Source organism: Periplaneta americana, chromosome 2, assembly GCF_040183065.1.
Source record: "Periplaneta americana isolate PAMFEO1 chromosome 2, P.americana_PAMFEO1_priV1, whole genome shotgun sequence".
Taxonomy (NCBI): domain Eukaryota; kingdom Metazoa; phylum Arthropoda; class Insecta; order Blattodea; family Blattidae; genus Periplaneta; species Periplaneta americana.
In genome coordinates this window covers 92,686,133-92,700,177 of record NC_091118.1, presented here as the reverse complement: position 1 = coordinate 92,700,177, position 14,045 = coordinate 92,686,133, and positions in this window count along the sequence as shown.

Genomic DNA, 14,045 nt, shown 5'->3' with positions numbered 1-14,045 from the left:
CATCAGCTTCTTGTCTATGCGGATGACGTGAATATGTTAGGAGAAACTCCACAAACGATTAGGGAAAACACGGAAATTTTACTTGACGCAAGTAAAGGGATAGGGTTGGAAGTAAACCCCGAAAAGACGAAGTATATGGTTATGTTTCGTGACCAGAATATTCTACGAAATGGAAATAAAAAAATTGGAGATTTATCTTTCGAAGAGGTAAAAAAAAAATTCAAATATCTTGGAGCAACAGTAACAGATATAAATGACACTCGGAAGGAAATTAAACGTAGAATAAATATGGGAAATGCCTGTTATTATTCAATTGAGAAGCTTTTGTCATCTAGTCTGCTGTCAAAAAATCCGAAAGTTAGAATTTATAAAACAGTTATATTACCAGTTGTTCTGTATGGTTGTGAAACTTGGACTCTCACTTTGAGAGACGAACAGAGATTAAGGATGTTCGAGAATAAGATGCTTAGGAAAATATTTGGAGCTAAAAGGGATGAAGTTACAGGAGAATGGAGAAAGTTACACAACGCAGAACTGCACGCATTGTATTCTTCTGACATAATTAGGAACATTAAACCAAGACGTTTAAGATGGGCAGGATATGTATCATGGGCGAATCCAGAAATGCATATAGAGTGTTAGTTGGGAGGCCGGAGGGAAAAAGATCTTTAGGGAGGCCGAGACATAGATGGGAGCATAATATTAAAATGGATTTGAGGGAGGTGGGATATGATGATAGAGACTGGATTAATCTTGCACATGATAGGGACCTATGGCGGGCTTATGTGAGGGCGGCAATGAACCCGCGGGTTCCTTAAAAGCTATTTGTAAGTATAATACACATTCTGTATCTCACTATGGCATCGTAGTCTAGACATCAGAACTGGACTCACGTTATGGAATGAACGATGGTTTGAGTCCTTGTGGGGAAGGAATTTTCTCATGAAATGTTGGCCAGTGCCTACCAAGCATTATGATGAATTTGGGGACCTACGCTAAGTAGTGAAATCTTGTTTCGAAAACCAGCTATAACGGTTGAGGAATCGTGCTCATCACTCGTTATCCCCGTACTGGTTGGATGAACGTTCACTTCTGCTGAGGCATTTGGACGTGAGACCAGCTGTCGACTTGCATGTCTTGAACCTTCATAGATTATGGTGCCATGAATTACACATAGTAAACATTCTCTATATTAGTTTTGCATGCCATATTTAAAGCATTAACTTTAAATTAAACTGCTAAACATAAATAGTCTTATTTTCGCAGTATTTTTATGCAATATTTTCTCATTACATCTGTGATACTGATTAAACACACTGGAAGTGTGTTCTTTGTTTTAGAGACCTATGACAATCTCGAAAGGTAAACTTGGAAAAGAGAAACATCAAAGAAAAGCACAAAAACATTCCGAAAGTCTGTTTACGCTCTGCAAAAGGATGCTCAAGACGAATAAGCTTCAATGACAGTAAAAGAAAACAACTGCATAGGCTATATAGAGTGAACCGTAAGTAATGCTATTAATTTCAGGGGGTTATTCTGTGATATATTAAAAAATAATACAATAAAATTTTGCTTATTTTTCTTCCTTCTCGAGATAAAAAATGTTTTATATGAAATATTTCATAGCTTGTTTTGGGAAAGCCATTGATTTAATTCCCGATATGCTCAGTTAGTTTAAGAGAGTAGTGTATTATGATAGTAAATGATTATAAGAATTTTAGTTTTGTCTTTTAAATGTGTAGAAATTTGATCCGAAAAAATATAGTATTGTAAAATTCCTTTGCTGAACAAAATGTTACATTTGTTCGAATCAAATTTCTGCACATTTAAAGAACGAAACTGAAATTCTTTCAATCATTAACTACCATAACACACTGTTCTATTAAAATGATTGAGAATACTGGGAATTCAATCAATAGCTTCCTCAAAATACGCTATGAAATATTTCATACAAAACAGTTTTTTTCTCGAAAAGGAAGCAAAAACGAGCAAAATTACATTAAACGTTTTTGTTTGAAATATCTCAAAGAATAAACTCCTGAAATTAATGACATGATATTACTTATGGTTCATTTTGTATATAGCATTTTACATACTTTTGTGTCTCTAACGCCGAGCATACATATTAACGTGTAGCCATTTGTGCCTCTGCATACTTCATTGGCGATTATGACGAAGAATCCTGCTCTCAGGTTGGGGCATCCATTCGCCCCGTATGATGACTTGAGTATGGGAATAAGACAGATTAAAATGAAGGTGATAATGAAGACGAAATGAGCCCGGCGACTGATCGAACATTACTCAGCACTTGCTCTTACTGGGTTGAGGTAAACCCAGAAAAACCTCAACCGGGCAACTTGTCGCAACCTGAGTTCGATCAGGTAAGCCGATAATTACCCCAAACCGGTGGATATTTACATATCAGCTACGAATTGAAGAGTTTGACTGCAAAAAAGAAATCAGTAAGTTATTTTATTGTTAGGCAAAGAATGTTTAAATTTATTACGCCACTAAATTATAGAATCTTTCTTAATTAAATTTTTTCTGACTGTTACCTATCGATCCGTTACATATTTAAGCCTGAATTTTAATGGAGAAAATGTCCACGGTTACAGTCACACACTTTCCACGAGACATGACCACCATCATGAACGTCAAACTGATTTCAAGGTGCGCAGCAACTTGTACTTCAATAGCTTAGACCAGGGATGTCACACTCAAACAGGTGTATAGGCTATATAATCTAATGAAGAGAGCATAGCGGGCCGCCGATCGAGACACATGAAAATTCCACTTTGGGATTCATTCATTCATTCATTCATTCATTCATTCATTCATTCATTCATTCATTCATTCATTCATTCATTCATTCATTCAATGTTCTGCCCAAGGGCAGGTCTTTCACTGCAAACCCAGCTATCACCTATCTTTCCTATTTTCTGCCTCCCTCTTCGTTTCTTCATTATGATCCATATATTTTAATGTCGTCTATGATGTGATAATTTCTTCTACCTCAAACTCTTCTCCCATTCACCATTCCTTTCAGTGCATCCTTCAGTAGGCAGTTTCTTCTCAGCCAGTGACTCAACCAATTTCTTTTCCACTTTCTGATCAGTTTCAGCATTATTCTTTCTTCACCCACTCTTTCCAACACAGCTTCGTTTCTTATTCTGTCTGTCCATTTCACACGTTCCATTCTTCTCCATATCCACATTTCAAATGCTTCTTTCGCTTCTTTTCACTTCGTCGTAATGTCCATCTTTCTGCATCATACAATGCCACACTCCATACAAAACACTTCACAAGTGTGTTTCTTAGTTCTTTTTCCAGAGGTCCGCAGAAGATGCTCCTTTTTGTATTAAAAGCTCCCTTGGCCATTGCTTTCCTCCTTTTGATTTTCTGGCTGCAGCTCATGTTACTCCTTATAGCACACCCCCAAGTATTTGAAGCTGTCCACTTGTTCTACTGCCTCATTTAGAATTCGCTAGTTTATCTTCTGCATTTTTCTTCCTATGACCATGCTCTTCGTCTCATTTGCATTTATCTTCAGCCCATACTGCTCATAGCTGTCATTTAGCTCCAGTAGCATATCCCTTAGTATCATCTCCTCTTCTACTAACAACGACATTCAGCAAATTTCATGCACTTTATTCTTCTTCCTTCTACTATAACGCCTCCCATGTTTTGAACACAGTTCTTTACTAAATCGTCCAAGTAGATGTTGAACAGGATGGGTGATAAAGGACATCGTACTCTCTCCCAATTTCACTTTCTTCAGACATTTCTTCTATCTTGACTTTAACTCGTTGTTGATATGAAGATTACTGAACAGTCTTCTCTCTTTCCAATCCACACCAATTTTCTTCAGAATCCCCATCAGTTTATTCCTATCCACTCTATCAAACGCATTTTATAAATCCACAAATACTAAATACACTTCTTTATTCTTCCCTAGCTATCTTTCACCTAATGTCCGTAGTAGTCCAATTGCATCTCACATACCTTTTTCCTTCCTAAAGCCAAGCTGCTCTTCTTCCAACTGTTCTTTCATCTTAGAATATAAACGTCGATTCAGTCTTCGCAAGAGAATCTTCGCCGAGTGCGATATTAGACTGATAGTCCTGAACTCGTTACATTTCTATGTATTATTTTTCTTCGGTATTGGAATCAACACTGTCTCCGTAAAATCCTCAGGTTCGCCTTTATCATATATTTCGTTGCATAATGATAGAATTTGTTTCTTGCCTTCACCCAAGCATTTTATTAATTCAATGGGGATTCCATCAACTCCTGTTCCTTTCCCATTTTTCATTTCCTTAAGCGCTAATTCAACTTCTTCGCTTAATATTGCAAATCATTTTTAGGCCTATATATTTTATCCTAACTACCCTACCCCATTATTTCCTGGCCTAGTTGCCTCATAGGTGGTGACTTCCTGGTACCAGTTATGAGGTTCAGACCTGTCTTCGGACAGTTGACTAAACGACAACGTTTTGTCGAAATTGGTATCATATAAGTGTTACTTTATTAGAAACTTACACAAGTGAAAGTGACAGAAAAATAAAACATTAAATGAACAAGTAATACATTAATATACATTGTACATTTGGTTTCTGAAAAAAATTATGCACTGATGATGCTATTGTGGCAGTTACTTCAAAAATAATTCAACAATTAGAAGTAGGAAATAAATGTTTAGGAATTTTTCTAGACTGAGACGGTTCCTCGTATAGGATGAGGAGATTTTCATTAGATTAGTATTTCGTGTTAATATTCTTATATGGATAGGATGCGCGGACGTGTAAGTTAGTTTCAGAATCTGAGACGGAAGTAACAGGTGGACAGGAAGGCCGAAAGGAAGCTAGGCGGACAGGAAACATGTGTCCAGGCGTGGAGTTGACTGATGAGGGAATGTATGGACTTTGCCTGCGGGTGGTCAGTAAGATGACGCCAAGCCAGGTTCCAAAAGAGTTGATCTGGTATATGTCAGAGAATTGTCAGGACGCCGGAAGTAGGAGATGTTCTAGTTAACGAACAATTTTTGAAGAACGCGTCTTAAGTGACGTAAGTGTAATCATGGCCAATCAGGATTCTTAATAGAGACACGTGATATATAGATAGGAGGGCGAAATTCTATTTTGGTGGTTGAAAGTAGGGGATAGATTTGGCAGAGAGACAGAAGGCATATAGAACGCGTACGGAGAAGTTGCACTCCACATATTCTCGGCAAACCTAACTCGGAAGTATAACAATTTACGGACTTAGAATTTTTTAGTGAGTGTAGTAAGAAGTCGTGTGTTGCATTATTATTATAAGTCCGAATTCTTTCCTATCATCACGTTATCAACTGTCCGTTATATTACTGGTGTTTTATAGTACAAAAATATATAATTACGTGAACTCAGAAATTAGTATACCAACTTGCGGGAAGTGAGAGCGAGATATTATACACTTGGACGCGCATTTCTGCTAATCTGAAACGAACACTTAATAATAATAAACGTTTTCATAGTTCTTACCAACAACTTCTGGTGTGCGCCTACATCATTTCAACCTACGAGCACGTCTCCCAAACCCCATGTCCCGACCGTTTTGCAGCTGACCTGGGAACCTCATCCTCTACCGGAGTAATCTCGAGGAGGCTGGCGCCCAAATTAATCAGTGTACGTAGTTAATTATTGACATCGACGTGCCATCCTTGAGATACTTTCCATATACGACTGAGCTGGCAGCCGAGGGCGATGACGACCAACAACGACGACGACCAACGACGACGACCGACCGTCGCAAGACTTACAAAATGCTTTCGATACAATCAATCACAATATACTTTTGAATAAAATGGATAGATTGGGAATTAATGGAATGGCTTTAAAATTATTTAAATCTTACTCAAGCAACAGAACTCAAACAACTAAAATAAATGATCATCTTAGTGAATCACGTAACATTGATATAGGTGTACCTCAGGGGACGATTTTAGGCCCTGTTTTTTTTAAATATATATCAACGATTTACTTCAAATTGACATTGAGAAATATTCTGGTACTCTGTATTCTTATGCTAATGATATTGTGGTTATATTTAGCGGTTCGACTTGGAATGAAACTTATCAAAATTCTGACAGTGTTATTAACATTATTAAAGAATGGTTGGATGCTCACTTACTTTCCTTGAACGTTTCTAAAACAAAATTAATACCATTTTCATTAACATCACATGGCCTTGAACAACTAAAAATAAATAATAATAGAAGTATAACAATACATGATTGTAACCTACCTACTTGCTCATGTAACGCTTTGAGTATATCCTCACAAGTTAAATATTTAGGCATTACTATTGACCAACATTTAAAATGGGACAAGCATATCTCCTTCCTGTGTAACAGATTGCGTAAAACAATCCACAAATTTTCCATTGTACGCTCTTATTTAGCTGTTTATGTTCTGCGTACTGTGTACTTAGCTCTGTTTCAATCAGTAATTCAGTATGGTATATTAGGTTGGGGAGGAATGGCAAAATCTGCTCTCCATCCTTTAAATTTGCTCCAAAAAAGAATTATCAAAATTTGTCTATATAGACCTTTTGATTACCCAACAAAATTAATTTTTCAGGAATTTGGTGTATCAAATCTAGAACAAATTTATAAACAAACATTGCTGATTTACTTCCATAAAAATCACAATAAATTTAAATTTGATCCTCATGAATACCATAAGAGACAAAACTACATTTCATTTCTAAATACTCCTAAATGCCACACAACTGCTGGATTAAAACACAGAATGAATTTTGGGCCCAAAATATATAATGCATTAATTAGAGCTAGCCTGAGCTAAGTACACTTAACACACATAAATTTAAGAAACAAATCAGATTAATTATTTAATTGTTTAAGCTAATTGAGTTAAAATTGATACTCTAATATTCATGTACTTTTGTATTTTCTATTTGTATATAGACCCTATTATTACATGCCGTATGTATTTTACCATTTATTAATGTTATTGTGCTCAATGAACTCTCTTAATTTTGTGATATATTTTGTACAGGGACATCATTTTATTTTTACTTCAATTTTTATTGTACCTGAGTTTTTTAATGTACTTCACTCCCACCCCTTCTACTAGTAAACTTCCAATTGTTCTCCTCACAGAACCAAGCATATACAGTCAAAGTCTCCTCAAGGTCGTAGTAAACACAAACAGTATTGAGTTAGTGAGTTAGTAAGTTCTAGAAATATGTGCGCGTTTTCCAGTGACGAAAGATTTTTCAATATTGAATCATATTTTCGCACAGGTACTGTCGTCCGTTTGTCTACGTCGCATCCCGATTTCCCTCACACGCAACTGTTTAAAATAACTTAAAACTTAAATAAAAGTAATTGTCACGTGATTTCCCCCCTTTCTACGATCCTGCGACATAACCACTTGGACGGACAGTAGATAGCCTGCCTGAGTAATGTTATCTGTGCGGGTCGGAGAAAAGTGAAGATTGAATTTACAGTACGTAAGGTACTCGTTTATATAATAGGCATAGAATTATTTCAACATGAGTTATTAGTACGAAGGACGAAACTGGTAATTGTAATTAGATGCAATAGTCTATAGTGCGATAACATGCACAAAAGAACTGAAGCCTGTATCTAAATGAACGGCCACCATTTTCAAAAATGTGTTTAAATATCCATATTATGATTATTTTTCAATTTAACTTCATTCTCTATATTGTACGCTAATGTGCTCTAGACAGTATAATATAAACTTCATAATGAATACGTCCGAATGGATAGCTCAGTTCGTGAGTAAAAACACTTATTGTTAATACAGTACTGTATTTTGATTAAACGAAAACCTAATGAAAATTATCAAACTCAGAATTACGATATTTCCTACTTTACGTAAATGGATTAACTACTTTTCTTCCCTCCTATACTTAGTAAAGTGATTTGTTTGTATTTTATGCCAGTATCATCGAACTTCAATCGTTGAAGGAGTAGCAAACGGCGTTTCCGGCTATGTACCATTAATCCAAAGGTATAGTCAGGTTAATATTAAAAATGTTAGTAAAAATAAAATGATGTCCCTGTATAACTGAACTGAACTGCGCCCGAGCACGAGCTTCTGCTCTTTCGGACTGCAATGCCTAAAGTAGCTCAAGTGTAAAGTATTAAAAAGAACTGTACCTCGACTTAGCCACTTAATTTTAGAATGATACGGTAGCTTGATATATTGATCACCAATCTCCTCCAAAAAATAATAAAGTGGTAAATTGATGATGGTTACTAACAGGAGAAAGAATAATATTAACAATTTGTCACAATTTGCATGACGTGATCTAAATTTAGCTTCAACACCATTTTTAATCCACCATGCAAGCAGCGACATCAGTGGTGATAGTGATCAATTTCGTCCAATCAAATCCTGCAGATTTCATAATTTCTCCTAAAGCTGAGAAAATATAATTTGCTACAGTATTCTGTTGCAGAAGTAGTATTTCTATAAGTTGCTCAGTGACGGTGAATAATAATAATAACAATAATAATAATGATAATAATAATAATAATAATAATAATAATAATAATAATAATAACAACCTCGGCAGTTGCGAGCGTCGTTAAATAAACCATAACATTTAACATTCTTCCGGTTGTTAGTTCGGATAATCGGAAATACCCTGTACATAAATTTAACATAATTTATAATACAATACGCATTACAAAGAAAAACACAGTGAAAGTAATAGAAATTAATATAATCTGAATTTTAATTTCATTCATATGGATCAGACTATGAGTGAATATCAAAACAAAAGGAAAGATCCAACCTACAGCAACTACTGTTTCTGACAGTAAAGAGTGTTAAAATTGAAGAAGATAAGGAACGAAAATATACAGAGGTAATAAAAATCCGTTTAACGATAAAAATAATATAATATAAATAGGCCTATTCGCAACTCTCTAATAAAAAGGGACTTTTCATTTTTACCCATTTAACTTGTGTACCACTACAGTCTTTGTTGCCAGTTCCTCACCGTCAGAAAGGACATTGCAGGTGAATGCAGTGATTTGGTGCTAGCTTGCTGCTGTGATCAAAAGTGGCCATTTACGAGTACTGTATCCTACACTTTCGTGTATGATGTCAGCCTCTAGGTAGGAATGATCGATTTCTTGAATTCGAAGTCCATTGTCTTAATATTATTCTTATTTTCATTGCAAAGAACATTGCGGTGGTACTCCTATTCTGTGCAAGTAGCACTGATTAATGTTAAGTGAGTAAGCTAATCGATGAAATTTAAAATGTAAATTTTGAGACATCTGCATTTTTGGTGCTAACTTCATCGTCATACAAACAAACATGTACGTACTTAACACATTTGTTACAGAATGTACGCAAGTAGTAAGCACACTATCACATCTGTATGTCTTAGAATGAGTAAATATAATCATAACTGTCATCTGGAGTTGATGACTTCCTATGGCTTTCGGCTAATACATTTTTACATAATCTACGCTTCTTTCATAACATACAATGTATGTAACAACATTCAACACATTGTGTAATGGACCATCAATATAAAGGCAGTGGAAGTGCTTATGCAGAGGTGATGAAAAATATAAGATTTTCCAGGAAAGATCTGAAAAACCAGCTATAAATTCAAAACAATTATCTACACTCAGATGAACGAGTATGAATTCATTACATTATGCATTCATGCTAATTTTATCATATAAGGACTACTATTCGCCCGCTCGTATATGCGCTGTATATGCCTCCACAGTCAGAATTTTCTCTCTTCACTCTAATTTACTCGCGAATTTTTTTCAGTTTCACTTGTCGACTGCTCATTGTTGGTCAAAATCGATTGTAGTCTAATTCGTTACGAATTATTTGGCGCCACTGCCTCGGTTGCCGTGCGACTCACCAATTCGTGCTTCAACATTCCAGCGTATCGCTAGATGTTAAGGATTTTTATGGCCCTTAAAAATCACTGTCCTCTACCAGATTCAATAGTTAACAGGGTAAGCATTAGATCAGAGATGAGCGTTAGTGTGCATTCACACCGCGTGCATTCAGAGCTTTTACTCCCATTATTGCCCTGAAGGTTGCCTAACCTCTAGCCGCTCTTGACTTTCTTGCCTCACTATAGTCAGTGATCGACAAACGTCCATTGCAATGCTTAAAACGTGAAATAAAATATTAATTAAGCAATGTTCTATAGAAACAGGGCTTCTAAATTCAAAGTATTGGCTAGCAAGAGTTGTATTAAATGATGCTATAGTGTCAACTTACCTAATACTTTATAGCGTCTATGGAATTATTAAATTCGTAGGTATAAAACAGGGCACAATGTTCAATACGTGCAAATCTTAGAAAATTCTATTTAGAGTGGTACAATAAAACACACTATATTAGTCAGTATGGAGATGTCGTAGTATTGGATCGTGAAGCTCTTTATGAATGATCTTCGTGATTATAAAATTGCATAATTATTTTCAACTCGCTCATCCTTAACCCATCCTCACGTGCTATGGTACCGCTTCGGCTGCGAACCGACTTTTCTTTCGTGTATGAAATATGCTCACCTACAATGTTTCAGTCTTGCACGGTCCATGCACACAGTGAAGAGCCCACATTGATTAAATCATCGAGAACGATCTTGGTTGATAGTACTTGAACATAATATTGAAAACCAACCTATCAAACGCTCACTAATACAATTCACTTTTCTTTTGATTTGCGGTATTAATCAACTGAGTTATTTCCCTATTCAAGATGTAAACTTTGTTCCTTTCTCCATCCATTTTTCTCGTAAGAAATTTAATCGACATTAGAAAATCACAATAGATAATATGTAATCAGAATGATGCAAGGCCATTCCGTAAGACAACCCAAAATAATTAGAGGACAAATGCCATATATCACGTCCTTGAGGAAGGAAGATAGATCTTCGTCCCACCGCATGCCCTCGACATAAGAACTTTTATGTATGATTCTAATAATAAGAATAATTTTTAAAATGCGAAGTTCTTAATTCCTTTCCTTTTTTGTCTTACTTGGAACGCGTTGAACTGCAGATTTTGTACAGGATTTCTGACTGAGTAACTTATTTATTACATGAATACAAAACACTACGAGTGAAAAAGACCGTCATTTTTTCTGCAATGTCTACAGATTAGTAAAAATTGACAAAATTACAAGAAAAAGCACTTATGATATCGTGTCTCGGGGTTCGAACTCTTGACCTCCGGTATTATTTCCTTTCTGTCCGTGACTTAGCTTCAAGCTGCAAGTAGAATTCAACATTGCACAAGCAGTTCGTTTCTCTGTGATGTCACCGCCACTGAGATTATGTCCCTCGTGATTTATCACATTCTTGAAAATGTCACATAACTCAGCAAAGTGTTAACAGCGGCTTAACGCAGCCAGATTCACCGGGCAGTATCTGCCTCGACCCGTCGTTTACCGTGACTCCGTGACGTCACAGTTCATCATTGTTGGCTACAGCGTTTGGGTTGGGTCCGGTATTCAAGTATCGAGGACACAAATAATAAGCACTGCCAGTGCTTACTTATGCTATACATTATTTTCAATGCAGCTCTTCTTGAGCTATGGGCTGAGGATTACTAAATGTCCTCAGTTGTGTATTCCGACGTCCGAATGAATTAATGTCGACTCGGTGTCAAGGAAGTGTTATTTTCTGGAGCCTTCGTAATAGCAAAACAATGAGACCAGCAGGGTACAGCTCCAAATGATGCGGATAAGCTATAGGTCTATTTCACAGAGAATTTGAAAATTTCTGTATACTCATGTACCTTATTCAAGAGTATCGGTTTGTGAATTTTGAGATATAAAACTTAACTCTGAACTGCATACCCTTTTTGACAGCTTTGGTTGTATACCTGGGGTGACTAGTCATCCCACATATTCTTTTTCGCCTCTTCTATACCCTGGCTTTCATTTTGTATTACATTCTTTATGGATATGTTATCAAGGATTTTTGGATTATGAAAAAATAAATTCGAAGTTGAAAAGACAAAGTAACTTCATAAAATTACAAAATTATTAAATTTCTGACCTTAACAACTATAATGTAAATGTCAGTACTTTAAAATTGCTGATAACTGATCAATTATAAAATTATGTATTTATTTTTATATTTTAAACTAGAGATTGCTGGTAACACTATTTTTGACATATGAATTTTAAAAATTTATGACAAATAGTTGAAATATATACTAATATATTACAGTTTGCTTACGAATTGAATACACTATTTTTTTTATAAGATAGGCCTACATGTTTGGAAATAATCATAGTATTAGTATACTGTATAATCTTAGTATTATTTTGAGGCTTGCAGGATAAGAACACTCTCATTTTGCACATTCAACGCAGATATCTCTGCTGTGTTCTGAGCATGTCAGTTTGTTGCACTTCACACAAGTTATTTTAGTTCTCGTCTTTAGCGCAGGGACATAAAGCAAATCTAGCTTGTTTCATTTGTTTCAGTCATGCCCCGATACGTACACCAGAGTTTATATCATCACCTCTTACAGCCATCATTATCACACGACAAGAAACGTCTACAAAAATCTATTTTTAGTAAGTTATTTTACGACGCTTTATCAACATCTTAGATTATTAGCGTCTGAATGAGATGAAGGTGGCAATGCTGGTGAAATGAGTGCGGGGTCCAGCACCGAAAGTTAGCCAGCATTTGCTCATATTGGACTGATAAAAAAATTGCCAGCATCTCAGATCCAGCATTGTCAGGAATTTGGAGAGCTACATTAGTTAACGTAATGTACTAAGTAATATAATTCTGTTTTTATTATGCCACCTATAAGGGCTGGTGTGGGGTATCATCGTGATGATCAAGTTATCTCTGTATTGGTTGAGTGGTCGTTCGCCTTGGCTGAAGTAATTGGACGTGAGGCCAGCAGTAGGTCTATCAGCCCTAGTCGTCCATGAACGTTGTGCCACGAATTATGAACTTATTTATTCATTTATTAACCAGCAACATTCCCCAAATTTTCAATTTCATAGCTCCAATTAATTCTGTTGCAGTCCAGAATTATTTATATAAATTCAACGATATTATATTCGAACGTATTTCTTTTTTTAGAATTTCAAATATATTTTCGAGTCCTTTGTATTGTGCCTAATTCAAAACTATAGACATGCTTTTTATGTACGTACACTATGAAAAAATATTATTAAATGTGTTTCCTGCATAATTTTTTAAATGATACAAATTAGTTATGCTCACAATCTTTCCTATTCTGTATTCTCTTGGTTCAGTTTTTGGTATCTTTAAATTACTATAATCGTGGCGTACAGCATAATTTATTGTTTCTTTCTTTCTTTCTTTCCTTTCTGTGTCTTGTTTCCCTCATCCTTTGATAACAAATTAAAAGCCAATTCGATGTATTCGAAGGTATTTTCTTCGAAATACATTAGACATGCCTATCTGGTTGTATACATAGCACATGACAAGAGAGAAACACCCATTCCCGTGGTAAGTCTCCTCCGTTGCCGAAGCTGGGAATAAAACCACGAACATCTGAGTGGGAAATGCATACACCATACACAAATTTAAGACGGCGAACCAACATACTTAATCCTAGAAGTACGACCCTCTGTGAGATATGTCCTTAATAATTATATTACATGTTGTTTACTTTAATTATTTAACTCTTCTGACTTTTTCCTCTTATTCCTTTTCTTTTAATTTCCAAGACAGCATCTTAGTATGAGTCGTTTATTTATTGGCTCATTGCGCTCGGGAGCGGGTTCAATCCCCGCTTGGGCTGATCACCTGGTTGGTTTTTTTCCGAGGTTTTCCCTGACCGTAAGGTGAATGCCAGACAATCTATGGCGAATCCTTGACCTCATCTCGCCAAATATCATTTCACCACCACCAATCTCATCGACGCTAAATAACCTAGTAGTTGATACAGGATCGTTAAATATTCAACTAAAAAATTTATTGGCTCATGTATATTTATCTTCAGATGTAACCATTCATATTTTTCTAAT